Source organism: Carlito syrichta, unplaced genomic scaffold (genome assembly GCF_000164805.1).
Source record: "Carlito syrichta isolate Samal-C Ts95f unplaced genomic scaffold, Tarsius_syrichta-2.0.1 Scaffold308815, whole genome shotgun sequence".
Lineage (NCBI taxonomy): Eukaryota > Metazoa > Chordata > Mammalia > Primates > Tarsiidae > Carlito > Carlito syrichta.
The window spans coordinates 568,361-595,939 of NW_007252911.1; the positions used below are offsets into that span (position 1 = coordinate 568,361).

Genomic DNA, 27,579 nt, shown 5'->3' on the forward strand with positions numbered 1-27,579 from the left:
ATCTCTTAGGGTTGTTGTGAGGAATAAATGTAATAAGCCATGCAAAGTGGTGAGCATAGTGCTGGCACATGATAAGGACTCAGCAGTGGAAGCTCCTTTCATAGAGAGCATTTGTTTTGTGGCTTTCCTCATGTAAACTTTAAGAAGACATTTCCCTCATCTTAGCAACCTTTTAAAATATCTAGATTTGGGGCAGGGGCAAATGGATTGTTATTGTAGCAAAGGCAGAAAGAATCTTAGGATAAGTAATCTCTTCTTCAACACTTAAAAAAAATTGAAAATACTTCAGTGTATTTGTGTATTGTACCATTTAAAATTATGTCATAAAACATGAATTTTTTTTTACATTTTACATTAATTACTTTTTAGCAGAAGGCCATAAGAATAACTTTGCTTTAATCCATTATAGTGATTTGATAATACAAGATATATATATATATAAAAATAAATAAATATTTATATAAATTTATTTATTTATTGAGTCACAGTCTCACTTTGTAGCCCAGGCTGGAGTGTATTGGCATGCTCACAGTTACCCCAGTCTCGACCTGCTGGGCTCCGGTGATCCTTCTGCCTCAGCCTTCCAAGTGGCCAGAACTATAGACGTGTGCTACCATGCATGGCTAATTTTTGATTTATTGTAGAGACAAGGTCTCGCCAAATTGCCTGGGCTGGTCTCGAAACTGCAGGCTCAGACAGTCCACTCACCTTGGCCTCCCAAAGTGCTGGGATTACAGGCTGAGTGTATGAGATATTTTAAGTCACAAAACAGGTTACCATGAAACTCTAAAAATTATCTCCTTTTGTCATATATCAAATTTTTATATAGTCAGTTACTATATTGCAAGTATGAGAGTTAATAATATTAAGCACTGATTACTAATATTTAAATTGAGTTTTATATCTTATTTTCAAAACCCTGTAAAATGCTTCATGTATTATTTTGAATACAATTTTTCATAATGAGAAAATAATGATATGCAAAATTTGAATGACAGAGCATTCTCTTATTATTAAGAAAAACTCTTCTTGTTCTTCAACACTTTGATCTCACTGTATACCCTCTCGACACCTTCTTTCTGCTCACATGCCAGTCTCTGCCATGGCTATGCCAAGAGTTCCTTGAAGTTGAGGCTCAAGCAAGCTGCAGTCAGTCTGCAGAAGACCACTAAGACTGAGCACTATGGTCTATTCACTGAAACTGAAACTGACCTACGACACTCTGACTTGCTACGCTTTGATCCAATGTTCTCCCATCGACTTAAGACGTTTTTGTGATTAAAGTATTTTATTTTATCAATTTTTAAAAACCTTATTGGCAGGGCTAATTTATCATGTTTTTCAGTGTTTTTCTCCCTCACTTTATCAGTCAGGATCTTGGCAAGAATAGATGGTACATGCAAAGGCTTTACCTGAAGAGAGTTTAACAAAATGACTGCATATGGAGGTATGGGAGGGCAAGGGACCCTTAAGGGATGGTGAAGCCCCAAGGACTAGCAACAGTGAACAGCTGTTAATCTTAGAAGGAGCAGGAAATGGGATGAAGCTGTCTAACCCCAGTCAGAACTGCAGTTGGGAAGGAGGACTGAACTGATAAATGCCTTGACCTCTCTCCTCCACTTTCACATCTCTTGCTGATGTCTCCTTTGGGCCAAATTTGAAGGGACGGCAGAGAACAAGAGAGACTGGGTAATGTAGTCCAGGGAGGTCAGTCTCCTGGGTCACATGTCAGGGCAAAGAATGGCTCTGAGAGCTTTTGGGGGGTGAAGTGAGGTGGTGAGACGAATCATCATACCTATTCTTTCCCTTTTCCTTTTTATGCTCAGTTATACTTTCTGGAAGGATCAGGCAAAATAAAATCAGTTCTGTCTTTGCTTCCATGTACCTATTTTTGTCTATTTGCCATTCACAGAGCAAGAAAACTGAATGTAAATTCATGAGAGCAGGGAGTTTTGTTTGTTTTGCTTGCTGCCATATCCTTAGTGCCTAGAACATTGCCTGGCACATAGTAAATGCTCAACAAATTTTAGCTGAATGAGTAAATATACTCACCTCTGCTGTGCCAGACACTAAATATACACCATCTCATTTAATTATCACAACAATCTGGGGAAGTAGGCAGGGCCACTGAGCTTGGTTGGGCAGGTGGTATGGGGGTGGGTAGGTGTTAAAATGTAACACTTGCCTCCCACTTCCCACTCACCTTCAAGCCTGGAGACCAGGCCCTGAGTACTGTCAACACGCCAGAAGGGATACAGAAGAGATGTTTTACCCACCTTATTGATTTTTGCACCTAGTAAGCCTCTGTAATTTTTATTATTATTTCTCTTTTATATGTGAAAAGGCTGTTTCTCAATAGCAGGCATTCCTTGCGCTTGAACTTAAGGATGAGTGAAGGCATTGCCTAAGGGAGGACCTTGCGTGCGTGTGGACTGAAGAAACTCTGTTTTTGATCTTCTATCACGGGTTAGTCCCTGATCCCTCAATTCTATGAGTACTACAAAACACCCTGATGGCTCCTTTCCCCATCCCTATCCATTGCGATTCAGGTGACTGAAAGCATTAGATGGAAAAAGCAACACAAAAGAAAACAAAACTCTGTTTTCATTCCTTTAGGCTTGAATGGCAGAACAGCAAAAGACATAGAAAATATGAATGTGAAAATCCTACCTGAAGCCTAAGAGGGATGTAAATCCCCAGATTTAGCATTTTCCAGTAGCATAGAAGTCTGCAAAACACCATCCCATTACCTGTCTCATAACATATGGGAAAGCTTGTGAATGCAACTAGAATGAGCTTTTGTCTTAAAACGTGTAATTAAGTTATTTTGTATGCATAGCCTCTACATAATTCAAATTTCTGACTTTTCTAGTGAAAAAAGCATATATTCATCTGTTATTTTTTAGCCATTATTACTAAATACTTTATGTCAATCTTTTATCAGTATTTTCCCATAGGTATCATGTCTCCTACCCCAAATTATTTCTGTACCTTTCCTTGCCAGGGCTGTACTTCTACACAAATGCTTCATATTGAGGGAACTAAACCAACTATACAGATCCATCCATCCAGAGAGCAGATACAACGGCTTGGAGATATGGCAGAAGGAGCCCAAAGCCCCCAGGGAAGGGTCTTGGCTCAGCTAAGACAACAGGTAAACTCAGGCAAGGAAAGCTGGCTCACAGATTTGACACGGGTGGCATGAAATGACAAGTTACCATGAGACTCAACAAAGTGGCACGGAAGGATGATGAGGAGCAAACAGGTCAGGAGGAACTGCCACCACTTCAGGTAGAGGTGCAGATGACCAAGCAGAACAGCACCAGTCCCTGCAAGGTGCGCTCAGACTTAGCTCGGCACAGCCATCTGGTGAGGAAGGTTGACGCTGCCCAGGGCATGCACTGCAGACTGGAGGCTGAGGATCACTGTGGGCACCTCAGGGCTGAATCTGGTTACCTTGCTGCATCCAAGAAACGAAGCCATCTAAAATTACACCTGCTTTTACAATTGTGTGTGTGTGTGTTTAATTAAACAGAGTGAACTAAGAAGCCTTTCATTGGAGACATAATGTACTCACAGTAGTTTCAAAATAAATGGTGTCACTCTTCAGGTAAGTCACTCCAGGGCTTGGGCCTAGTGCAGATGTTCATTGGGGCAGGGAACAGGGAGCGGCTGCATCTGGATCAAACAACAAACAAACAAAAATAAAGGTTGTTAGATGAATAGGTGATGGTGATCATTTATTTTGATGCACAGGGCTTTGGGACTTGGTTGGGAGGCTGGTACTCCACCTTCACACCAAAGAACGTCAAGTCAGGAAAGGGAGAATGGAGAAGGTGTTGTCCAGCAGGGTTTCCAACCCCTGGGCCATGGACTGGTACCAGTCTGTGGCCTGTTAGGAACCAGGCCACACAGGAGGAGGTGAACTGTGGGTGAGCAAGCAAAGCTTCATCTGTATTTATAGCCACTTCTCATCGCTCACATTATCTCCTGAGCTCTGCCTGCTGTCAGATCAGCGGCAGCATTAGATTCTCATAGGAGTGTGAATCCTACTGTGAACTGTGCATGTGAGGGATCTACGATGCACACTCTTTATGAGAATCTAATACCTGATTATCTGAGGTAGAACTGAGGCAGTGATGCTAGCACTGGGGAGCAGATGCAAATACAGATTAACATGAACAGTGAGGTTTGACTGCACACCCCCTCACCACCCTGTCTGGAAAAACTTTCTTCCGTAAAACTGATCCCTGATACCCAAAAGGTTGGGGACTGCTTCTGTCTAAGGTCCACTTTCAGTGCTTCCATCTGACCACCTGAGGCATCAACAGCACCCTATCAGTGCAAACAGAGTCAATTTCTGTGGTTCTGACTTTGAAGTTGAGTTGGGAGTGAGGCTGGAGGAAATAGGAACAGTGTCCTTCAACCTTGCCACAGTTGATTCTTCTCCTGGTACCTTTTTTTTCCATCGACAAATGAAAAGTATACATATTTATGGTGTACAACATAATGTTTTGATATATGCATACATTGTGAAATGGCTAAATCAAGCTCATTAAAATATGCATTACCTTGTGTATTTATCATTTTATTTGTGGTGAGAACACTTGAAATCTATTCTCAGTAATTTCAAGTATACACTATATTCTTATTAACTATAGTCCCCAGGATGGACAGTAGATCTCTGGACTTGTTACTCCTGTCAAACTGAAATTTGTATCCTTTGACCAACATCTTCCCAACCTCTGGTAATCACCATTTTATTCTCTGCTTCTATGAGTTCAACTCTCTTAGATTCCACATATAATTGAGATCATGTGGTATTTGTCTCTCTGTGCCTGGCTTATGTCACTGAACAGAATGTCCTCCAGGTTCATCCATATTGTTGCAAAGGACAAAATTTCCTTCTTCTTAAAGGCTGACTGGTATTCCATTGTGTATTTTACCACATTCCTGGTACTCTTGATTCCATGTCATCTCTTCCTCTTTATTGCTCAATTTCTGCCTGTTCTAAGGATGCCCATTGATCTGTGCGTGTTCTGTTCTGAGCTCTTACTTGCTCTCTGCCCTTCGACTGCAAAGTCTCCATTTTCTTTCATACTTTTGAACTCTGAGGCATTGGTTCATCCTGAGATTCTAAAGAATTGACTACTGTCTGTCTCAGAGCCTCAGACTTCATGGTCTTCTTCTAGGCTTCATGTCTTTGGCTACGTTGGGCTCCAATGCTCAATTTATCCTGAACTACTCCTCCCTCTGTGTTGGGACACTGAATTATGCTGATTTTCCTCCTACCTTTCAGTCTGCTATTATGTCTTCTTCACTGGTATGCTTTCTTTTTCCTGTTCTCTAAATGTAGACATTCCTCTAGTCTCCTCAGGCATAGTCTACACCTGCCCTCCAGGACCTCAGCAATCCCCTCTCCATAGAGGGCATCTATATTGCTCTAGTTCTTGCTTTTTCTACAGAGCTCCAAACCCACATTCTAACTAACAGCTAGTTATTGGTTCAGTCATTCTTCTGTTCATTTATTCAGTGTTTATACAGCAGCTACTGGGAACCTGAATGAATAAGACAGGGTCTCTAACTTTAAGAAGCTCACAACTCCATCATATACTACACAGGCTCCTCTAATTCAGAAAGTGTGAAACAGAATTAACTGCCTTTCCCTCAAAACCTATTCCTTCTTCAGACTTCCCATTTTCTGCCACTGGTATTATCTTTACCCAGTTACTTGGGCCTATAATTGAGGAGTCGTCTTTAATTCTTCCCTTTTTTTCTTCTCATATCCAGTCATTTGCCAAATCCTGTGATTTTTACTCTGGCTGTGTTTCCTAAATCAATAACTGTTTTCTATGCCAACAACCATTTCTCCTTTGCTACCTACTGTGAGGACTTCTGTGAAAGTCTTTTAACTGGCTTCACTTTTTCTCCAGTTTTCATACCTCTAGCCCATCTTTCACACCAACAACATTACAGTAACTTTTCTAAAGTGCCTTTCTAAACACACGATTCCTTTGCTCAAAATCCTCTGTTTATTGGGTTAAATTCAGACTTTTCAGGTTGGCACTCAGGCTGTTGCAATATGGCTCAATCTAATCTTCCACTCTTATCTCTATGTTCTATTTTACACACCAGAAAAGTCCTACTCTTTTCCACCATGCTTATGGTTTTCCTCCCTTTGTCCAATGTCTACTTATAACTTCTTTACAAGCCATCCAAATGCCACCTCACTTATTTTCCAAAGGCAAGTGCCTTTCTTGACTCTTTAAGCACATTGTTGCATGACTCCCTTTGCACCTTCTACTGACTCTAATTATTATTTGTGTAATTTCTCTTCCCTTTTATAAGATCTTTAAAGCAGAGACAATTTTTACCCTGTGTACCCTATAGTGGACAATGCCTTGAAGGTAAGTTTATGCTAAACTTATATCTGCACCACTGAATTTAAAAGGAATAAAGAATTTTGCTTAGAGTCAAAGAAACTGGGACTGAATTAGAAAACCCTTAAAGCTCATCTACTCCAACTCCCTCATGCTTCAGATGAAGAGATTAAGGGAACTGACTTGCTCAAGGTCACATCCTTATTAATGGCTGAGCAAGGATAATAGGTTTGAGACATCATAGATTTCTAAATATCTATCAGTGTTTACTTGACACCAATGGGCCCAGAACACCATCAATAGTGATCACAACAGAGAGAGTGAGGTTGGAGTGCATGGCCTGCAAAAATACATTGTTCCCCAAAATAACAAACTTGTTTCACTTATTCCCTTCAACAAACCAAACTAATAAATATCTTTTGATAGTTAAATAATGTCTAAAAATGAGGGTAGATTTAAAAAACAAGGAAGTAGACATTTCTAACATTACCAGCAGAAACAATTATGAGAATATTGTTAAAAACCACCAGGGTGATAAACTCAGGGTGATAATCAAAATGAAGACATTTCTCATGCTTTGGAAAAGCTGTGGGTTCAGATGGAATTCTTGGTGAGAACATGCTACAGTTATTCTATGGTTAAATTCATGACCTTATAGAAACATAGACTACTGGCAATCTGCTATTATCCACATTAACACTTATTTTTCCACCTAGCTTTGCCCAGTATTCATCTCTATGTTTGGTTAAATTTTAATTTATTTTTCTTTCCTTTTATTACTAATTTACTTGTAGAAATGCATAGATGACTGCTCCCAAGTCTATTCTAATTTTCCTGCCTTATTCTTCTCTTGTGGTAGAAGAAACATTAATTGTTTAATCTCCTTTCTATTCTTATCCTCAAACAGAATCATTTTCTTTCACCTAAAGATGAAAAGCTCCCCAAAACATGCTGTGGGGATAATAGTGTTTACCTAGGTGAGGAAAACAGACTTTTCCAGGGGATCTCAATGGTTTTTACTTGGCCACAAAAGCTCAGCTTTTAAATGTTAGCTACAGTACTACAAGACTTCAATCTGCCTCTCCTAGGTGACCACTTGACTCACTGCTACTCACCAGAGAGAAAACTTGGTAGTATTAATGAAACTCTTTTTGGCCAGTGTGGTGGAGCCAAGCTATGTGACGAGACATTAAATAGCAACGTCCCAGCAGCCACATACACAGCAAATTGGGCTCAAGAGCTCTTTATTGTTTTTTCCAACCCATTATACGGCTGGAAAGATTGTCAACACGTTGGGAAACAGAACTTCCTTCTCTTTTTTATACCCCTAGCAGGTACATTGAAATGATAAAGGAAATCCCTGATCTAGAGTACATTGCAGTGAAAAATTATCTAACGTGTAAATCTTTCATGTAACTAGATAATTTTAAATACACCTAACATTTGATTTAAATTGTGCATTTTATAACTAAATAGAACCACAACAATTCCATCCCTTAATCAAACCCTTTTTTCTCAACCACACATCTTGCTGCTATGATCTTACTTTCATGTTTTGGCAAATTGTCTCCTATCCCCATCTTCTTATGTCCCCTTTTGCCTTAGTACACACCTGAGGGTCTATTAATCAGAACAATTGCAGGGTACGTCACGTTTTACCGCTCAAAGGGTGGTAACATTCTAAAAAAGACTCAGCGAAAATGACTTCATGATGTTTCAAGTGGATTCTTCTTTAATGACTTTCATAACCAGGGTACTCAGTTTTTAAGTCAAGAAATAATTTTGAGGGGCTACGTGTGCTACAAATTCTCCCCAGAATCCGGAAATCTATTCCCTCTGCCTCTTACATCATCACTATAATAAAGGGTCTGCTCTTGGAACCCAGCTGGCAAGTTTCTTGATGGTGTCAGAGGTGAACAGACAGTGGGTCACTTCTTGGCCTGTTTCATTGTTGATGTCTCTGCAGATCGTCTCAAAGCCTTTAGAGAGCAGAGTTGTTATGTAACACACTGCCACATATCACTGTAAGGAACTTTCTGCAGAGGTCCTATTTCAGTATGGCCTGTCCCATTCCTAAGAAATCACCCCAAATCATTCTAAAATTACAGAAGGGCACTTTGTGATTAATGTTTACAAAAAAGATAATAGTAACAATAATAACTACAATTTATTGGATGTCAAAATGTTATCAGGACCTCTGCTAGGCATTTTTATATATAAATACATTCTCATTTAAACCTCATACCAAAGCCAAGCTTTGTAGGTAGGTTTTTAGCATACCTATTTTACAGATAAGTAAAAGTGAGCCCCAGTGAGCTCATGCAACTGATCCAAATTTAGAAAGCTATGGATAGTGAGGCTGGAATTCAAACTCACATCTCTCTGACTCAAAACTATGCTCTTTTTTTTTTTTTTTTACCATACGGCAACTGTTCCAACATGGTGTGGGCACATTTCTTGTTCCCACTGTGATCTCAGCACAAGGAAGATGCTTATATTATTTCCGTGATAGTTCAGAGCCCCTGGAGAGATATGGGAGTACAGCCCTCAGGTGAGGGAACTATTTCAGAAATTATCAATAAATATAGTCTCTTCCACCTCCTTTATAATTGAAGATAAGAACTTCTGACACTGGTCTTCTCAAACTCTAATGAGAAAATAAATCACCCAGGATTCTGATTCAGCATGTCTGGGGTGGAGCTGGAGTCTGCATTTCAAAAAGCTCCAGGGTGATGCTGAAGCTACCCGTCTGGGTACCACAGGTCATGTGCCTGACACTTCTTTCTACCAAGGATTATTTTTGAAGGAATAGTTCAAGCTGAATGACCACAGCAAGATTGGCTTCTGATACTGGGCCAGTTTGTCAGGTCATCAGGCATTACACAGAATTAAGGGAGTTTCTAGCATAGGGCACATTGTAAAAAAAAAAAAAAAAATTTCTATATCCCGCAGGGCTTCCCCATCCTTTGGAAATTCAAAGTGATAATGTTTCTAACATGTAAAATTTCTATTTTTTACATTATTGTTATTTTTAACAATAATTATCTGGTAATAATTCAAATAACACCTTTCCTCTGAGAAATTCAATGAGCTTTACTAACCTTAATTGTCTAACAGCAATTCCCAGGTGTAGGCAAAACTGTCTCAAAGATCATAGTACATTTAAGATTGTTCCACTTCCCTCGTTTCTTTGCCCCAAATGTAGTCATGAGTTAGTGGTGAGGGCTTGCTAATTGGCAAAGACCCACTATCTCATAATTTGGGCACAGGAAATTTCATAAGCAAGAGTAAATCTAAGAAATAATTAGCACAGAGGTGATTGTGGGGAATAGAATGTTAGAGAAAAACAGGAGGAGGAGTTAAGCAGAGTAAGACCAAGAAAAGAGACATTCAAATCACAGAACTAGCTGATGATCTTAGGTGAGTCATTTGATCTTCCATCTGTAAGAGGAGGTCAGTTTCATGGTTTTTAAGGTTCCTTAAAACTCTATAGTCCTATGAGAAGAAAGATGTAGGAACTAAGTAGCTTATCAACCTGTTAAACGATTAAACCTGTTAAATAAATCTATTTGACTTTTTACTTGTTAATTCATTACCCGAAGCACATTTGCAAGTCTACCTCCCTAATCCTACCTCTCTGGAAACTAGTGAGAAAACCATTTAATGAATAGGGCACCAAAGGCATCATGGCCAAACTCATCAGGACCCCATCATCAGCTTTCTGAAACTATAAGAACTGTTTTACTTTTAAGCTTTAGTTCCTTAATTAACCACCAGTTAATACCCATGTCTAGAAGAGATACCTATGATGACTTGAAGACCCCTGGGATGCCCCTGCCAACAGAAGGTGAAATCAAAATCCCACTATTTGTCACATTAAATCTATGTTAATTTTCTCCAAAGAGACCTCTTGATTCCTCTTTGACAATTCACAAACTGTGTTAGTCTAGAGCTGCACACACATCCCATGAATCTTAGTATTGTCAGGTACAGTTGATTCTTGTTTAAAATAAGAGAACTTCAGAACCCTAAGTGCCCATACCATAAGAAATAAGATAGACAAGAGGGACCTCATCAAACTGACGAGCTTCTGCAAAGCCAAAGAAACCATCAAGAGTGCAGGGAGACAGCCCACAGAATGGGAAAAAATATTTGCCAACTGTATATCTGACAAAGGCCTAACATCTAGGATCTATAAGGAACTCAAACATGCCAAAAGGAAAAAAACAAAAACAGCCCCATTAAAAAGTGGGCAAAAGACATGAATAGACACTTCTCAGAAGAAGATATAGGGGCAGCCAACAGACACATGAAAAAGTGCTCAACTGCATTAATCATTAGAGAAATGCAAATCAAAACCACACTGAGATACCACCTAAACCCAGTAAGAATGGCCATCATTAATAAAACAAACAACAACAGATGCTGGAGAGGATGTGGAGAGAAAGGAATGCTCCTACACTGCTGGTGGGAATGCAAACTAGTGCAACCTCTCTGGAAGACAGTGTGGTGATTTCTGAAAGAACTAGAAATTGACCTTCCATATGACCCAGCAATTCCCCTATTGAGAATATACCCAGAGGAACTCAAATCATTCTACAAAAAAGATACCTGCACACGTATGTTTATTGCAGCTCTATTCACAATAGCAAAAACGTGGAACCAACTATGCTGCCTATCAAAGTTGGACTGGATTTTAAAAAGGTAGTACATATACACAATGGAATATTACGCAGCCATAAAGAAGGACAAATATATGAACTTCGCAGCAACTTGGATGGATTTAGAGATGATCATACTCTGTGATCTATCACAGAAACAAAAACCAGAGTACTATATGTTCTCACTCATAAGTGGACCTTGAACAATTATCATAATACTTTAAGAAAGGGATTGGCAGTAGTGAAAAACTGCCAGGGGAGGAGAGGTGGGATTGGCAGTTGAGGAAAACTGCTAGGGGAGGGAGGGGCACACCTCATCAACAAGGGTAACTGCATAATCAACGTTTGTATGCCTAACCCTTAATTGTACCCCATATCTTTAATTTATTAAAAAAATAAAAGAAGAGATCTTTTGGATCAAGTTGTGTGTGTGTGTGTGTGTGTGTGTGTGTGTGTGTATGATGATTTTGCTGGTTATAATAAACACCTGGTCTGGTGTGATGGGAACCCTTTCTCTTACTCATTCAATACTAGAACCTTCCTGTCCAGAAACCAGCTACAGGTCCTCATTATTATAAGATCATTTTAAACTCTGTAATGAGAATTCTAACATGATATATGGCACAGCATGTTATTTAGTACTATTAGAGTTTTCAGTACCTTGAGCCTTGCACTAAATTTTCTGGATTGACCATTATAGTCTGTGGATAAATGGAAAAACGGGTGCCAAGGAACATCACAGGGGCATTATTGTGATGTTATCAGATAACACACTCTGTCACTTTCTCCAAAGTGAACATCATTTCGCCTTCCCTGCTCCCGTCACTTCAATAGTAATGTTTGCTGCTGTTAAATAAATGCTTACCATGTGCAGGCACTGTATCTTTTCCTATGTAACTTTGTTTCTTACAATTAGTCTTTGAATGTGGGGACTATATTCCCATTTTATAGACGAGGAAGCTGAAACTGATGCTTAGGAAAGGTACCATTATATGTCATATGAGGGGCAACCTTCAAAAATCTGGAATTATTTTTTGGAGAGTGGGCCTCTTGTACAGGCTTCCCAGTATTTATCTATATTTTTCTCCTCATTCACTTCTTATCTTGGAGGTTATCTTCTCTACTTCTGATCTTTATCCTTTCCTTTGGATTCATCAGGATACCTTCTCTGTAGTTGAAGGCATATTTATGCTTAACAGTACTATATTGATCATCACAACATAGTTTTTGGTCCATCTTCAACTCTTCCCTTCAAAAATCCTTCCAGGGGTTGTATCCTAAAATACATTTCAAAAGTAGTTCCTTGATCAAATAAATTTAGGAAATTTGTATACTATATATCATATTTGCAAACTCTAAATGCACATAGGATATTTCAGGTGCTGAACTTCATCTTTGTCCAAACTTACTGGATTACAATCTCTCCCTACTTCCTTTTTAATGGAATACTTATTAGCCTCAGAATATGTTTAGGAAAAAGAGGCTTTAATAGATTTCCCTTGGTTCTGAATTATTTAGCCTGGGCTTGTAAATTCACTGTTTCTGTATGGAATAAGCCCTCTCAGATTTCCTTTCCATCAATACTTCACTTGGTCTAAACCAGTTAACTTATAGGGTATCAGAAAGACTAAGCACATTTGTATCTCTGAGCTCCTGAACAATACCGTTTTTCTCTGCTAAAATACCTTTATTGCCTTTTCTGAAAATCTAGGCCTTCAGGGTCCATAAGTAACAATATATCCTTTATAAAACTTGTAAAGAATTCCTTGGCCCATAATGGCGTTCTGCCACTCATTTGGTGTTTAGATACATGGTTATAGCTTAATGTCTGTTTTTTATATAGTAAGTGAGAGTAAATCTTCTTGGGCAGGAAGCTTGTTTTATATGAGAGCAACCCCCCTCCCCCCAAAAAAGCAAAAACAAGAATTATATTTTGGAGGGCAGGCTCTTTGTAGAACAGGCTTCTCCCACTAATTAAGTGTTCTGGGAATCCATCGGCATCAGTATACCAGCTAGCTTTGCTGTGAGCAGCTGTGTTTGGCTTCAGTTTTTTTTGGAGATTCTTTCAACACGTTTGCCCATTTCATGTTGGGTGATCTACGCAACCTGGCCACACTGTGCTGTGTTCAGCAGTTTTTGACTGAAAACTACATGACCCCTGTGCCCCACCCTCTCTATTCACCCAATCTTGCCCTGAGTGACTTTTTTTTTTGTTTTCTCTGATGAAAAAAGTCCCCCAAGGGAAATGTTTTGCCAATGTGAAAGAGGTAAAACAAAAAACGGTTGGAAACACTAAAAGGCATCACAATTGGCAAGTTCAAAAACTTGTTTTGAGAAGTGGAAAAAGTGTCTCAACAGGTGTAGTGCATCAGATGGACAGTACTCTGGAGGTGACTGAAATTCAAACATGTAAGAATAAATACACATTTTTAAAATAAATAAATTCCTTTTTGGGGGGGTCCCCCTCATACATTACAGAAACTCTCGAACCTAGTGTTGCCCTTTGTGCATAGTAGGGTGTTACAACCATGTTATTGGTTACCATAAACAGAAATGGATGACATTGAGGCACCATAGTTCAAAACATGGTTTCTGTAGCAATTGGGACAGTTTAGAGCGCTAAAGGCCCAGAAACACCACCTGTCACCACTGTCACTGTCCCCACACTTGATACTGTGTGCGCCTAAGGCTTTGGATAAAGACTAGAAGAGAAAAGGCAGCTCTGTTCTTAGGTGAAAGTAAGAATCTGCATTACTTGACATCAAAAGGGGAGAAGGTTAAAATAAGCTAGGAGCACCAAATAACCCATGAAAGGAATCGCTGGAATACATGCTTCCATACCAATGATAAAATTACCATTTATGATCATTAAGTCATGGTAACTTGATGAAAGGGAAACAGTTATTTTTCAACACTAGGAAGCCAGGGGAAGTATTGTGTGAGGATTCAGTGTTTATTACTGTGCCTGGTACACAGAGTATGTTGCAACCATTTGCAGAATGTGCTACTGCCTTCCAGTCATATTCCAACCTCTATCTCTTTGAGTCAGTCTGGAGACACATTACATTGGTGAATTCAAGGCAGCTTGGCAACCACTAGTACAGCCCAAAACCCCAAACCATGAATTCCATCTTTCCCATAAAGCTCTTTTATTGCCACAGCACACAAGAGCACAGAGCAGGTTGTCTCAGGCTACTGTGTAATAACTAGATATTAAGGGGCTTTGAGTTTTTCAGATCAGATGTTATCTGAAGTTGGGGCTTAGTAGTCTCCCTAATAGTGAGTTTGTAGTGAACCTAGGACTAGAAATTTGGTCTCTAGATGCCTGGTCTGGGAGTTTTATTATGTGAGAGAAAAGAGTATAACTTTTTTCCTTACAACTGACTTTCATATTTTAGAGGAGCAAATGACTTTCATATTTCAGAGGAAGAGAAAATGTATTCCATTAAAGTGTTGTCTGTGGAGAACTTTACTATTTTCCTGGATAAAATACGGTATACAAACAAAAGATTTAATTAAAAAACTATTTTATAAATGAGAATGTTTAATTATGTTTGCCTTAAAATAAGTAAGGACTGTATTATGAAATATGTGGAATAGCAGGATAGTGGTACAAATTTCATAAATAGAAAATCCTTTGTCTCTTCTTAGTTAAAATTCGTAACAATGTATTGGAGTATTGATTATTGACAGTAATCAACAGCAAGTATTTTAAAAACTGAGATTTTTATTACAGAAGATTATTGGGTAGATGAAACTAAATGGATTAGATATTTTTCCATCATATCTATACTTAAGAGTTGTCTTTGTGAACAATGTACACATTTGACAGTGAAAATGAAGGGTGGCTTGCCTGTTGAGTGTATAACAGGCCACTGGGACAAGACCAGTGATTTTCAAGAACCATGGGCAGTTTTGTAGTAAAGTATCTCAGTTTCTTCTTTGCATAATAAAAACAGTTTACTTTTATTTTCTGGGTGAAGTCTGAGTTCTCTGGATGTCACCCTTGGTTGTAGAGCAGGGAGATACTATTGGCAATGCTTTGCTTTGACTTAGACACATTAAAGGTTACGCGGTTCTTTCACAGACATTCTCTAAAAATAATCCTCCCCGTCATGAGTTACTTAGATGAGAAGACTGAGGTATGTGTGTGTTTGTGTGTGTATAAGAACAGGAAGTGGGGATGCTGAAGGGGAAGGAAAGCGTGGTTTAAGTTGTCTAGCTAATGAGTAGTAGAACTTAATTTAAAATTGAGGTTTTTGGTTTTTTTTTTTTTTAGTTGGAGTCTCATTCTGTTGCCCAGACTGGAGTGCAGTGGTTGCTCCCAGCCACTGCAGCCTCGACCTGCTGGGCTCCGGTGATCCTTCTGCCTCAGCCTTCCAAGTAGCTGGAACTACAGGTGCACGCTACCACACCCAGCTAATTTTTTGATTTATTGTAGAGATGAGGCCTCGCCAAGTTGCCTGGGCGGGTCTCGATCCCTCGGGCTCAGGCAATCCACTCACCTCAGTCTCTCAAAGCGTGGGAGTACAGGCTGAGCCACCGAAAAATTGAGGTTTTAATGATCTTCCCTCCAAAAATGTCATGGTTGTCAACAAGTTTTGTAGCACATCTGAGGCAGGGCACTAGATGAAAAATTAGATCAGTCTTGTCTTCCTGGATCTGTGTGACCATGGTCAAGTCACTAACTTTTCTTAGCCTTGTTTTTCTTTTAAAAAGTCATGGGCAAAGAATCATTGAATGGCATAATATCTTTAAGCTGTCAACGCTCTCACTTGTAAAGTGGTATTGCTAATGTGTGCTTTGCCTATCTCATAAAGTTGTGAGGTTAAAATAAGCTGATTCATGTGGAAGTGCTCTGTGTACTGTGGAGGACTGACTCAATGTAGTCCGGAAACATTAGGAAGGGATCTCGAGTGTGTGCGGGAACTGACAGCTAGTCCACTCCCATTCTGGTTTCAGGAGAAGCTATAATGAAGCATTGGTACAGCTCAAATCCCACTCCATCCTCAACTCTCCCAGCGTGCTGCAGAGCATCACCTGAGGAAAGTTACTTGAATGGGTGAGCCAAATGCTCAAGTTCCAGCCCTTCTGAGTAGAAGCCACAGAGAATTCTGAGCTACAGTATAGGCATCAATCACTGTTCCTCCAGGTGTGTCTGAAACGCTGGGAGACCCTAGGGAGGGAGGTTAGACGTCACTGCTCCTGAGGACCAGTTTTCTCCTGCACACAGCTCCAGCCCACATGATTTCACCTGGCAAACCCAGGAGACAGAAGAGATCCAGAATTAGCAGGAGCCTCCTCTCCTGATAACCTAAGTGCTCTGATTGAAAGGCAGAGGGTATCAAGAGAATGGCTGTGCCGAGTCGGCATTGATTTCTCCAGCCTTTGTCTGTGTCTGGTTTCTGTCTCGTTTGGAGGTGGTTACTGTTACTACAAGCAGCATGAATCATGTCTCTGTTAAAAAACAGAGCTTCAATTGTCTTACATAACCCCTGGTAACTGAACGTCTAATAATAGCAAGCCATTTCCAGGTAGGGAATCTGTCTACCTCCCAGACACACACACACACACACACACACACACACACACACACACGCACACACGCACACACGCACACACGCACACACGCACACACGCACACACACGCACACACACACACTACTCCCAATGTCTCACAGCAGAATGAGACAGACAGGGAGGAGGCAGAGGGAGAAAAGGGACAGTGCAATTACATTTTTTGTATTTTAAATTAATACTGAATAATCATGCATCGGAATCTGACGACCAATACTGTAGGAAACAAGAATTTTTTAGAGTACTTGAAGCAGCAAAGAACCCCAGACACAACAGACACCTTCCCTATCACTCTACTACTGTCTAAAAGCCCCAAGCTCCAAAACCGGAGTGGGGTGAAAATTTCACTGAATTGGCTGCTAGCTTGCACTAACTAGCTTTAAAATTCAAAGGACTTTTTCTCTTCTCTTTTTTGTTTCACCAGAGAGTGATATTCCAAAGGTTCTTGGCTACAGTCATTGCATAAAATTTCAGAGAGTGAAAGCAACTGAAAACACGACTGTAAAGTCCTCTCATGTAGGCTATATGGTATCAGTCACTGTTACCTAAGCCACTTTCTTTGGGGGAGATGACTCTGCATCTGAGGTCATTTATTTTTCCCAAGACATATGCTCTGGCTTGTAAAACATGATGAGGTCTTTTCATACATGATCCCCACTCAGCCACCTGTTAAGGTGATTATCAAAAAAGCAAAATAATAGGAGAGGCTGAAAAGATGACTTTTTAAAAAGTACTAAGATAAAATTTTCATTTACTAGTCATTTGGTTGAAGGAAAAAATAGGGTCTACATAGAAGTTTAAAAGTTTGTGAGAAAAAAATACAAATTTACAGCATATATGTTTCCTTTTCCTCACTGCCTCACTTTGCCTATCCTAAAAATATCACTTCAAGGCCATAGTTTTTGAGTGTGCCTTCTCAGGAACCAAGTAGCTCTAGATATCATGTAAATTGGACTGGGAGAGGACTTTACGGAAAATTACAGATAGTGGTTACATCCTGTGTCACTCATTTGGGCTAGGACCACAGAAGAAAAACGTTCTTTTCTGTTTTGGTTGTTCAGTGACATGAAACAGTGGACTAGATTAGTTCAAACCAAGGAATGTCTTAGGTCACACCCACTCCGAGGACCAGCACCTGGCTATTCTACATGCTCTTAGCTGTTTAGGGATATAAAAAGGCATGATGAGATAGTTATCTGTCAAAATGGTTGTGTGTTTCCTCAAAATAAAATGTACTCAGCCTATTTTCTTTTGGAATGCTCTCCAAATCCATAAACAAAAGAGTATTACATTGAAGAAGGAAACAGGGGAAAGAGAAAGAATAAAAAAGGAAAGGAGGAAGGGGAATGAAAAATACTAATGTCCCATCATCCCTTCCTGCACACCTGACTGGATTAATCAGAAAAACCTCTGCTACTGTTCTCTGGCAGTCTCTGCCACATGCCAGATGGACATGACTTCTAAAGGAAAAGAGGTCTAGGTTTTTCTCACAATTATCCAAACATAGCAGTAGGAGTCTTGACCACTAGATCACCCTAAATCACAATAGGGTCACAGTGGTGGAACACATGTGTTGGGACTAGACTCTTCTTATCTCATGGGCTTTGTGAATTACGTTGTTTTTAGAATTGGTATGCTGGTGGACTAAATGTTTTGATAAAAACAGCCATGAGACACAAAAGGTTTTTCCCTCTAACTACTGTGAATATATTGTCGAATGGTACCTACTTTTAGAAGAGTAGGAGGTTTGCCTTTTCCTCTTGGCCTCAAAACCGGGCTTATTCTACGCATTTGTGAGGTAATTATACTTACCTGAAATTTCAGGGCACTATGTCAGCCAGTTACTTCACAGTGGTGTGTTTGGCACCTAAGCAAGGACTCTGTGGGCCAGACACTTAAAATGTAAAATGGATGATTATATTATTTTGCATTTGCAACAATAAGAGTATTTCTGAATTGTTGCTGACAAGTAGATCATCACAACCATATGTGGCACAACAGACCACATGACACTGTATCAGAAGCTTGTAGCTAATATTCTCAAATGATCCAGAGATTTTTTTTTTAAACATCGAAATGGTGGCTGCTTTTCCCCACCCCTTTCAATAACCATTTATTGAATGTCTATTGTCAGTGATGGACTTTTTATTCACAGAAGGGAGCTGCACTATGCCAGATTCTCACCATGTTCTTTCTCTTCTCACACTGAACAAAATATCAGTAAAACACCAAGTACAGTTGTTTTTGAACCTGATAGGCAATCAGCATGCAGTAACCAGCCAAATTAGTGATAGTTGGAACTGATGATATTGATAGCCGAGGGAATGACTTACTTACAAGGGCTCAGCAGTTTAAGAACATCTTAGGGACAACTCAGAGGAAGTAAATGAGTAAATCTGGTCTCACCTATTTATATGTTCCAACAAATGTCTAGAATTCTGGAATCTTGAAAAATCTAATATGATCAGGTTATTTTTACATGTATTGCAGGATTCCTATAAAGGGATGCATATATGTTGATTTAGCACACTTCTCTGTATTTGTAGAATACTCAGGCTATGTCTGAGAACACATCTTATTTTTTAGAAACATTTATAGGAATCCAGCAATTAATTACTATAAAATCACCTTCACTTCAAAGAAATTTATTGAGAAGACAGTTTATAACCAAGATATTCAAAGCAACATTGGTGGGATAAGACAAAGTTAGAATTCTCTAAGATGATTACAGGAAAGCTGAAGAAATTACAGAGTGGTTTGGATGGAAGGCATCTGACTATCTGTCAGAAGATTTGGGTCCCCAGCCATGTTTGTCATCTGCTGTGTGACCTTAGGCAAGTCCTGAAACTTCTTCTGAATCTTACTTTTCTCCTATGTAAAGTGGGAGTGTTGACTTAGATAGTTTTATTTCCATTTATAACACTTGATGGTTCTAAAGTAAGAAAAGGTAAATGAGTACTTCCCCTTTCCTCTTGTTTTGATAAGTACTTGCTTTCTCCTGATCTGCATCTATGTGGCTGCAGTGGATGTTAGGTCCCTGGGTTCAATAAGTCCCATAGTAAGTATTCAAGATATTCTTCTTTGTATATGTGAAAAAATCATTGGGAATAATTCTCTCTCTTTTTGTATATCATATCTCTTCTCAGATCAGACTTATGCTATGATAACCATGATTATTCTGGCACTGATAAAGATTTTCTTCATCTACCCCCAAGGCCCTTACTCATGTTCACGCAAGCTTATTGTGTTGAATTATTTCTATATTTATGTCCTGGCTATTTTTTCTCTTCCAACTTGTTTATGAAATCCCTGGTAAGCATAAAGCTGCAAAAACAAAAACAAACAAATAAAACAAAACAGCTCTGTTTGAATAATTTACTTCAGTTAAAGCAGTATAAGAAAACATCCTAACGCTGAGGGAAAAAAAAAACAACAACCCCAAAACCAGCTTTTAAAAATACCCTGGTATCTTAGAAAAGACTAAATAAAATGCTATATCAATGATAGTTTCATATGTTGTTATTGTTTTTCATTTTCAAAGAGAATGCTACATATTGGGTTTACAGTCTGGTGTACAGACATGGCTATTTCTTCCCATGGTGCTCAGGTCAATGCATACCAAAGCCAAGAAGGCCCACAGCCTGCCGAGCTAGCTTTGCAGAGACAAAGGAGCTACACAGAAAACCCAATACCTGGAGCTTATATCATATCCTGACTAGGCACTCTGGTTACCCATGACTCGCTCTTTTCCATTTGTGCCCTGTTTCTGTGCTGGTTTAATCCCCTTCACCTTGAATGCCCTCCGTTTGCCACCCTTCCTACTAATGGAAAGGAAGGCAAACAGAAAGTCCTCCATTTGTCTCCCCTGGACACAACCAGCTTAAGCCCCATTTCCAAGAAGCAACTTAGTTTGACCCAGCTTGGGACTCAGTAATAATTTTCACGGTTAGCAAGTGGTAATTAGTCCCTGTGATAACTGGAGTCACTGAGACCACATATCTAGGAAGTACTCAGGGAACATCAGAGAAAAAGAATGCCCAGCGATGCATGGTCCTCACAAAAGGGGGAAAAAAAAGCTTGCTTTAAGAACAGGCCCAATATAGAAAACTGTGGTATGCAAGAGAAAAGTTGTAACCTTGTACAGAGTGTTAGAATGATCTAACTTTTTTTTTTTTCAGTAAGGGAGAAGAGATCCTCTGTTTCTTAAAAGAAGGAGTTAAGGCACTGGATATAGCAACAAACAGTATCGTAAGGTTTTATTGTGTTAAGTATGAAGCTAAGATGCTCAGGCTTTAGTAGGGAGAACACGGGGCACAGCTAAAATAAGCAAATACGTGACTACGTGTATACAATCTGAATTTAACCTCGAAATCCCTTAAAGTGTCCCTTTCACTCTGATGGTTCCACAAACCCTGACAATATTTAGCTGGGCTTAAGTGAAGGGCCATGATACATCCTGATAGTAAAAGATGGAATGAAGCTCAGAAATGCTGGATACTGTTATATATGTATATAATTTTATTTACGTGTATATTTATATATCAATATATACAAACATATATATTTGTATGATGTTTGGCAACCTCACTCATGGTATTCCTGTGAAGTAGGCATGTGGTAAACATAATTAGCCCATTAAACAGATGGTAGGGCTCTGGCATATCTCACCATATTCTAAAATGGTGGAGCTGTGAGCACGGACTGAAGAAAGAGTGCGGTTTGATATATGGCTAACTGCAAATCTCTGTGAATTGCTACTTTCCTCAAGACAATCTGGGTAGGCTACATTTGGCTGAGAACTGGGGATAGTTTGGGAAGCTTTAAAAATATACAAGGGGACAACTTTTCACATTCATTCAGATATAGTATCTTCATTTTTACTTACTAGAGACATTTTTTTAAAAACAGCTTTTTATCTTAACTCATCTGTGTTCCAAGCAAACTTCCAAATTGCTGAGCAGATTAAAAAAAAACAAAAAACTACATGCCAAGTAGAAACACTGGGTAAATGTTATTTTTTAAAATTGTCTTAACAAAGTGCACTCTTGGAAAGGATAAAGTTGCAAAGATGTTTGATACCATAAACACATAGCCGTCATTGCAGCACAGTGACCAAATATGTCCAAAAGCACATGTGATGAACCTTTATTTGGCTGAATTATATGGCCATGGCATTGCCACTCCACAGTACAGCTGACTTCAGAGGTCCCGTAATTAAATATTCTAGCCTATTTCTTTGTTAGCTGAAATAGGATCTAGCAGAAGTGAAAGAGTTACTAAAATTAAGACTTGAAATTACAAATGTATTTGAACTGGGTTCAAGAAGACATGAAACATCAATACATCTGGAGAATAGAACTTGCAATTGACTGTTCTTTACCATCTGGTCTCAAGAACATTTTCTGCTTGGAAGTTGCATAAGCAATGAAAAAACATACAAACAACTTCCTGTACCATGTTTTTGGTCACTTATAATGATGCATTACAAAGTAAACCAGCTTAATATGAGCAACTGTGCCTGAGTCCAGATGACAACATACATTATATAACTAAGAACAATGAAAAAGAACATTTTTATTTTAAGAGATGTGGACTTAAAACATAATATTCAGGAATAAATATCCTTCCTTCTAAGGTAGTCATCCTGAGTAGTTTTAGTTAGATTAGATTTTAGTATCACTACAAAACCATCCCTAATTTTTGTTTAAATTGAAAAAGGACCAAAAAAAAGCTATACTGATAAAATGTTCCAAATATATTTTAATGACATACTTGCATCTTTAAGCAATAAGATACATTCTAAATTTTTTTCATAAAAAAGTTTTTACAAATCCCTGTTTTCTTTTTTCTTTTTTTTGGGCTGGAGTCTCACTCGGTTGCCCAGACTGGAGTGCAGTGGCCGCTCCCGGCCACGGCAGCCTCACCTGCTGGGCTCCGGCAATCCTTCCGCCTCAGCCTTCCGAGTAGCCGGAATTACAGGCATGTGCTACCACGCCCGGCTGACTTTTTGATTTATTGTAGAGGTGAGGTCTCGCTGCCCAGGCGGGTCTCGAACCCGCGGGCTCAGGCAATCCACTCACCTCAGCCTCCCAAAGGCACGGGATTACAGGCTGAGCCACCGAGCTTGGTTCCTGTTTTCTTAAACACGGTATGCTAACACCATTTAATTTTTTTCTATGATATAGCATCATCCTTGTGAATATTCATTGTTCTTGTTTTTCAGTAATACACTTTTCTTATTTCTTGTGAGAATTGGCCTCGTCCTGTATGGCTCTAACAGCCACAGGCTGAGCAGTTGCCCACCCTCCAGGGCTACTCTCATGGTCCCCATTTCTCAGAGCCATCTCCTCTCCACCCGCTATGCTAGATGGATTTTCTAATCTGCTTTGGATTAGAAAATCAGGTAAATGAGAGCTATAGAGACAATATTACTTGAACACAGGGCTTGGCTGGAGACTTGCGGAAACTATTTGGACACTCGATGGTCTTCATTTACTTTGGTCAAGGTTTTTTTTTTTTTTTTTTTTTTGAGTTGGAGTCTCACTCTGTTGCCCAGACTGGGGTGCAGTGGCCGCTCCCGACCACCGCAGCCTCAACCTGCTGGGCTCTGGTGATCCTTCCGCCTCAGCCTTCCGAGTAGCTGGAACTACAGGTGCGCACTACCACGCCCGGCTAATTTTTTGATTTATTGTAGAGATGAGGTCTCGCCTGCCCAGGCAGGTCTCGAACCCGCGGGCTCAGGCAATCCACTCACCTCGGCCTACCAAAGGCATGGGATTACAGGCTGAGCCACCGAACGCAGCTTTGGTCAGGGTTGTAATCCAGAGATGAACTGCCAGAAACTGGACCTTGAGGTATTATTGTGCAACACAGAGTGTGGCATTTATGCACTTTTATTGTAAGGGTTCTTATTTTAAATGTAGTTGCCCAGAAATCCATTCTGGATTACTTTACTTGATAGGTCTCTGATTAATTACATTCCACTCCCTTGATTTCCTTAGGCATCATGACTAACATGATGACGTTGAGAAGTAAGGACACAGCACATTTTTTAGGATAAGGTGAGAAAGTATTGGTAATTGACTTTATCATAGTGATGGAAGCAAAAGTATACAGTAAACTTAGAAAACTTTTCTAGACAGTTAACAGGACTTTGGCCTTACTGGACACTGGACAAACATTAAACGTTTGTGAAGCTATTTATATAAATTTAAGTGTTCAGAGAATTAACATCTGATCATCTTTTTTTCCTTTCCCCCAAAGGGGAAATCAGCATAATTCACAATCTGTGATAGGATAGGGACTGTACTGCAATTTACCCTTTCAACTATCTCTGAAAACAGAATTTTTAAGCAAACTAATAATGTTGATTGTTGAGGGTGAAGGATAGTGGAAACTGTAATTAACCTATAAGAATGGAAAAAAACCTCTTTAAATACTTTAACATACATACATCTGATAAGCTACTTTTGTAGTTAGTGCTCAAGAGACTCTACATGTTAACACTTTAAAATCACAGTTCAAATCACATAGAGATATTCCACGATTATATTTTCAGCTAGTTCAGATTTATAATTTCAGCCAATTCCAGTTGTCTCTTCCCTGATATGTTTGAACTGGTGAAGTTTTACAAGATAACATCTTTAGCTTCCTAAGGTTACATTTTTAATGGTGTGAGAGTTCTAAATTTTTAAAACATGCTTATATGATGAAAAATACCATGTAAGTGCTGGGTCTGCTTGTGATGAATTATTTTTGGACAAAGAGAGTTTGCAAGAAACTGTCAGTTTCACAGCAGCCAAGGTTACTGCAAACTGAAGCCAAAGTTCAGGCACAAACTTGCCTTCTACCAGTTTTCCACAACTTTGCTATCAACAGCATCTGAGGACATGGTTAATGAGTTCTGAAATTCATTCACAACATCGCTAATCTTTCTGGAATCTTATAACCTTGCCTGGCCTTTCTACAACCATGAGAGAAAAACCTTGATGAAATTAGAACCAGTCCTCTTGCTTTCCCTTTCTTTTTTTTAGTTATTCACTTTTTTTTGGTATTGGAACAATCAAAAGACTTCATGTTTTTAAATTCCATAGAAGGCTAACGATTGAATAATTTTCTCACATCTCTGTTTGCACTTTCGCAGTCTGGTTGCATTGATTTGTGTCTCACAAGTAGACATTTCCTTTGTTGGTCATAAATCAATGCTATAGAACAAGCCTGCCTGCACATTCCATCCCCCTCCCCAAATTTGTTGCCACTTAAAAACAAAGCACAGCTTACATTCTTTATGTTAAAAAATTAATTTCATTGGTTGTAACACACGAAAAGAAGAGCAACCTCCCGAGTTAAAAATCCCGGGGAAAAGGGGCCCCTTCCAAGCTGATCCCTGGTTCTTTGGCACTGCCCAGAGCAGAGCACTGCCTAGTGGGAGAGCAGTGCTCATCCGCTCTCCGCTCCCAGTATGCTCTGTTAACCCAATTAAGGTCCTCGCATTCATACATCACAAGGCTGCCCAAAGCAACACACTGTGATGTCACAGTCAGATATGATTTCACGGCAGGAAGAAACCAAAAAGGCAGAAAAGGTTGAATGTACTCTGCTTTTATTCAAATCTTCTAAGAGTGGGCAAAAGGGAGGATAATTTTTTTTTTCTTTTTTCTGAGAGGAAAAGAGCGCAAGCTTTCTCACGTGAATGTGAAAACTCAGTTCTGAAGATATCCTGGTGCTTTTACCCCAAGTGGATAAGCATGAATAAAGGAGCACAAAGAAATACTATCATCAATCAGAATGCTCTTGCCTACACTTAGCTACAGGTGGAAAGCAAGCAGGCACGATTTGATTTACCTAGATTAAAAGAGCAATTTTCTATCTTCTTTTTTTCTTTTAAAAATAGCCAATCGATTTTGGCCTAGCAATTGCTGACTGTACCAGGTCCATTTTAATACACCACTGATTAAACGGTATGTTCATGGCTGAAGGCACTACAGCAGGAAAAGCAGAAGCAGTTGAAGGAAAGGGGGTGGGGACCACAGATGAGAGCTCAAAAAAGCACTCCACGAAGGCCACAACTACTCAGTACTCCACCAGTGGACTGTCAATAGCGCATTCTAGGCTTGAACTAGTTGAAAAATAGTCCTGGGAGTCTGAAGCTTGGAATTCACTTAGCTTTTTAATTTTGACCTTAAGAATTAAAGGGGAAAAAAAATCAAAGTCCTTTGATATTTTAAAAAACACAAATAGGGAAAATACTGTGTTCTAAATTGCAATGACAATGCAAAAGATGTTTCTTATAAAAAAGTAAAATTTTCATAAGTTAGAGAGTGAGAGTTTTCTACCCAAAGGGGTCCTTGTTGTTTGGAGACCTTGCTTAGTGAGACTGCAAGTAAAAGAGATACAGATACTTTTAAATAGGGTGACTGTATGTTGAGATTCACCAAGGCAGCTCTCAGAAAAATGAGAATACCTCTTCCAGTTCTAGAAAATAACTATCTTGATTATTACAAGAAAGTACAACCTTTATCAAAATCCATGTTGCTGGAAGCTATACTAGGGAGGTACTTTCTCAGGCAACTCTCAGAGAGACCAGCATCCCACAGATGTTTCTCCAGAAAAAGACAGTCCATCTGACACATGAGACTATAGCCGAACAGTGGATTTTGGGACATGGAAATCGACTCTGAGAATTAGTAAACTTCCTTTTAAAAAGTGGTCCTACTTCTTATCCCCTTTCTGCTTCCTCGTTCCCCCCCACTTCTCTCCCATTATCATTTACTTAATTTGAATCCTGGCCTTAATGGGGACAGAACTGCATCCAGAGGTACTATTAAGATAAGAAATCTCAGGAAGAAAGATTTAATGAGGGGCTTAGGAGTTTTTGGAGGAGGAATTGAAGATTAGAGAGAAATGAGGGAAAAACTAAGAAATAAAACATCAGAATCAGCGTGGTGGCTGTAGAATAGCTTCTGAGAGACACAGATGGTCTGCATTCTCCAGAACAAAAACAAACAGGAAGTAACAGGGCCAGAGCCCCTCTTCCCTTCATTCCTCCCTCTAGTGTAAATTGGAAAAAAAAAAAAAAACAACAAATGTGTTCACATCAAAAAGTTTTCCTTCAAACACTAGCAAGTGACCGAAGTAAGAGAAACAATAGAGAGCTGGTTCCATTAGGTAAAATGCCAAAGGGGCATTACATAGTGGGGACAAAGAAGAAAATAAACACACGCAGTTTAAAGAAAAGTCAGGCTCTATAGCCAACTAAGGATGAATAAAGCAAACAGGTGGCAGACCTGAGGTCTGGAGGACAGGAAAGCTTTAACTTTGAGCAATCAATTTTCTGGAGGAGTGTAGGGTGCTGTGATAAATGTCTTCTCTTTGGGTACAGAGGGTGACAACTGTCTTAGCAGAGGGAAAGAAGAAAATAACTCGGGAGTCATCTGGGGACACAGCGTTTCAGCTTGTGGGATAACAAGCTCTTAAGACATGACTTTGACTCTTATAAAAAATGTAGCTGGATTGGACTTACAGGTTTAAAAGCAGACTAAGAGCTGTTCTGTTCCCAAATCTGAATTCTGAAGTGCTGCCTACAACAGCAAGCACATACATACAAAACATCAAAAAAACACAAGATGGGGGTGCAGGACCATCGATGAGGTGCATCATGTGCCAGTCACCTCTTTCCCCATGCCCTTGAATGGCACAGAGCTCTGGTGGAGTAATCACCAGTAAAATCAGAGACATACAAGCCATCTCACAGAGATAAACCATCCCAGGTCCCCTACGGCTCTAGGCAGCAGTGAGGACAGTTTTCATGTTCCAAAACTAATTGGACAGTAAGGAGTGTCTGTAAGAATAAAAGGGGGTGGGAGTGGAGGATGGAAATAAAAGGGAAAAAAAAGTGTCCTTGTTGAAAGTTTTAAATTACAGGCTCAGTAAAAAACTGGCATTCCACCACATCCGGTCTA

The 27,579-nt window shown here is 39.5% G+C and overlaps 1 protein-coding gene across 1 annotated transcript in view; it reads right to left on the reverse strand.

The window, feature by feature from the left end:
- The window catches only part of ZBTB20 (zinc finger and BTB domain containing 20), a 118,388-nt gene that overhangs the window by 46,521 nt on the left and 44,288 nt on the right, over nucleotides 1-27,579 (reverse strand). Inside the window, exon 2 of the mRNA XM_008065861.2 lies at nucleotides 3,578-3,678. The gene's annotated coding sequence lies outside the window, so the exon portion shown is untranslated. The remainder of the gene's footprint in view (nucleotides 1-3,577; nucleotides 3,679-27,579) is intronic.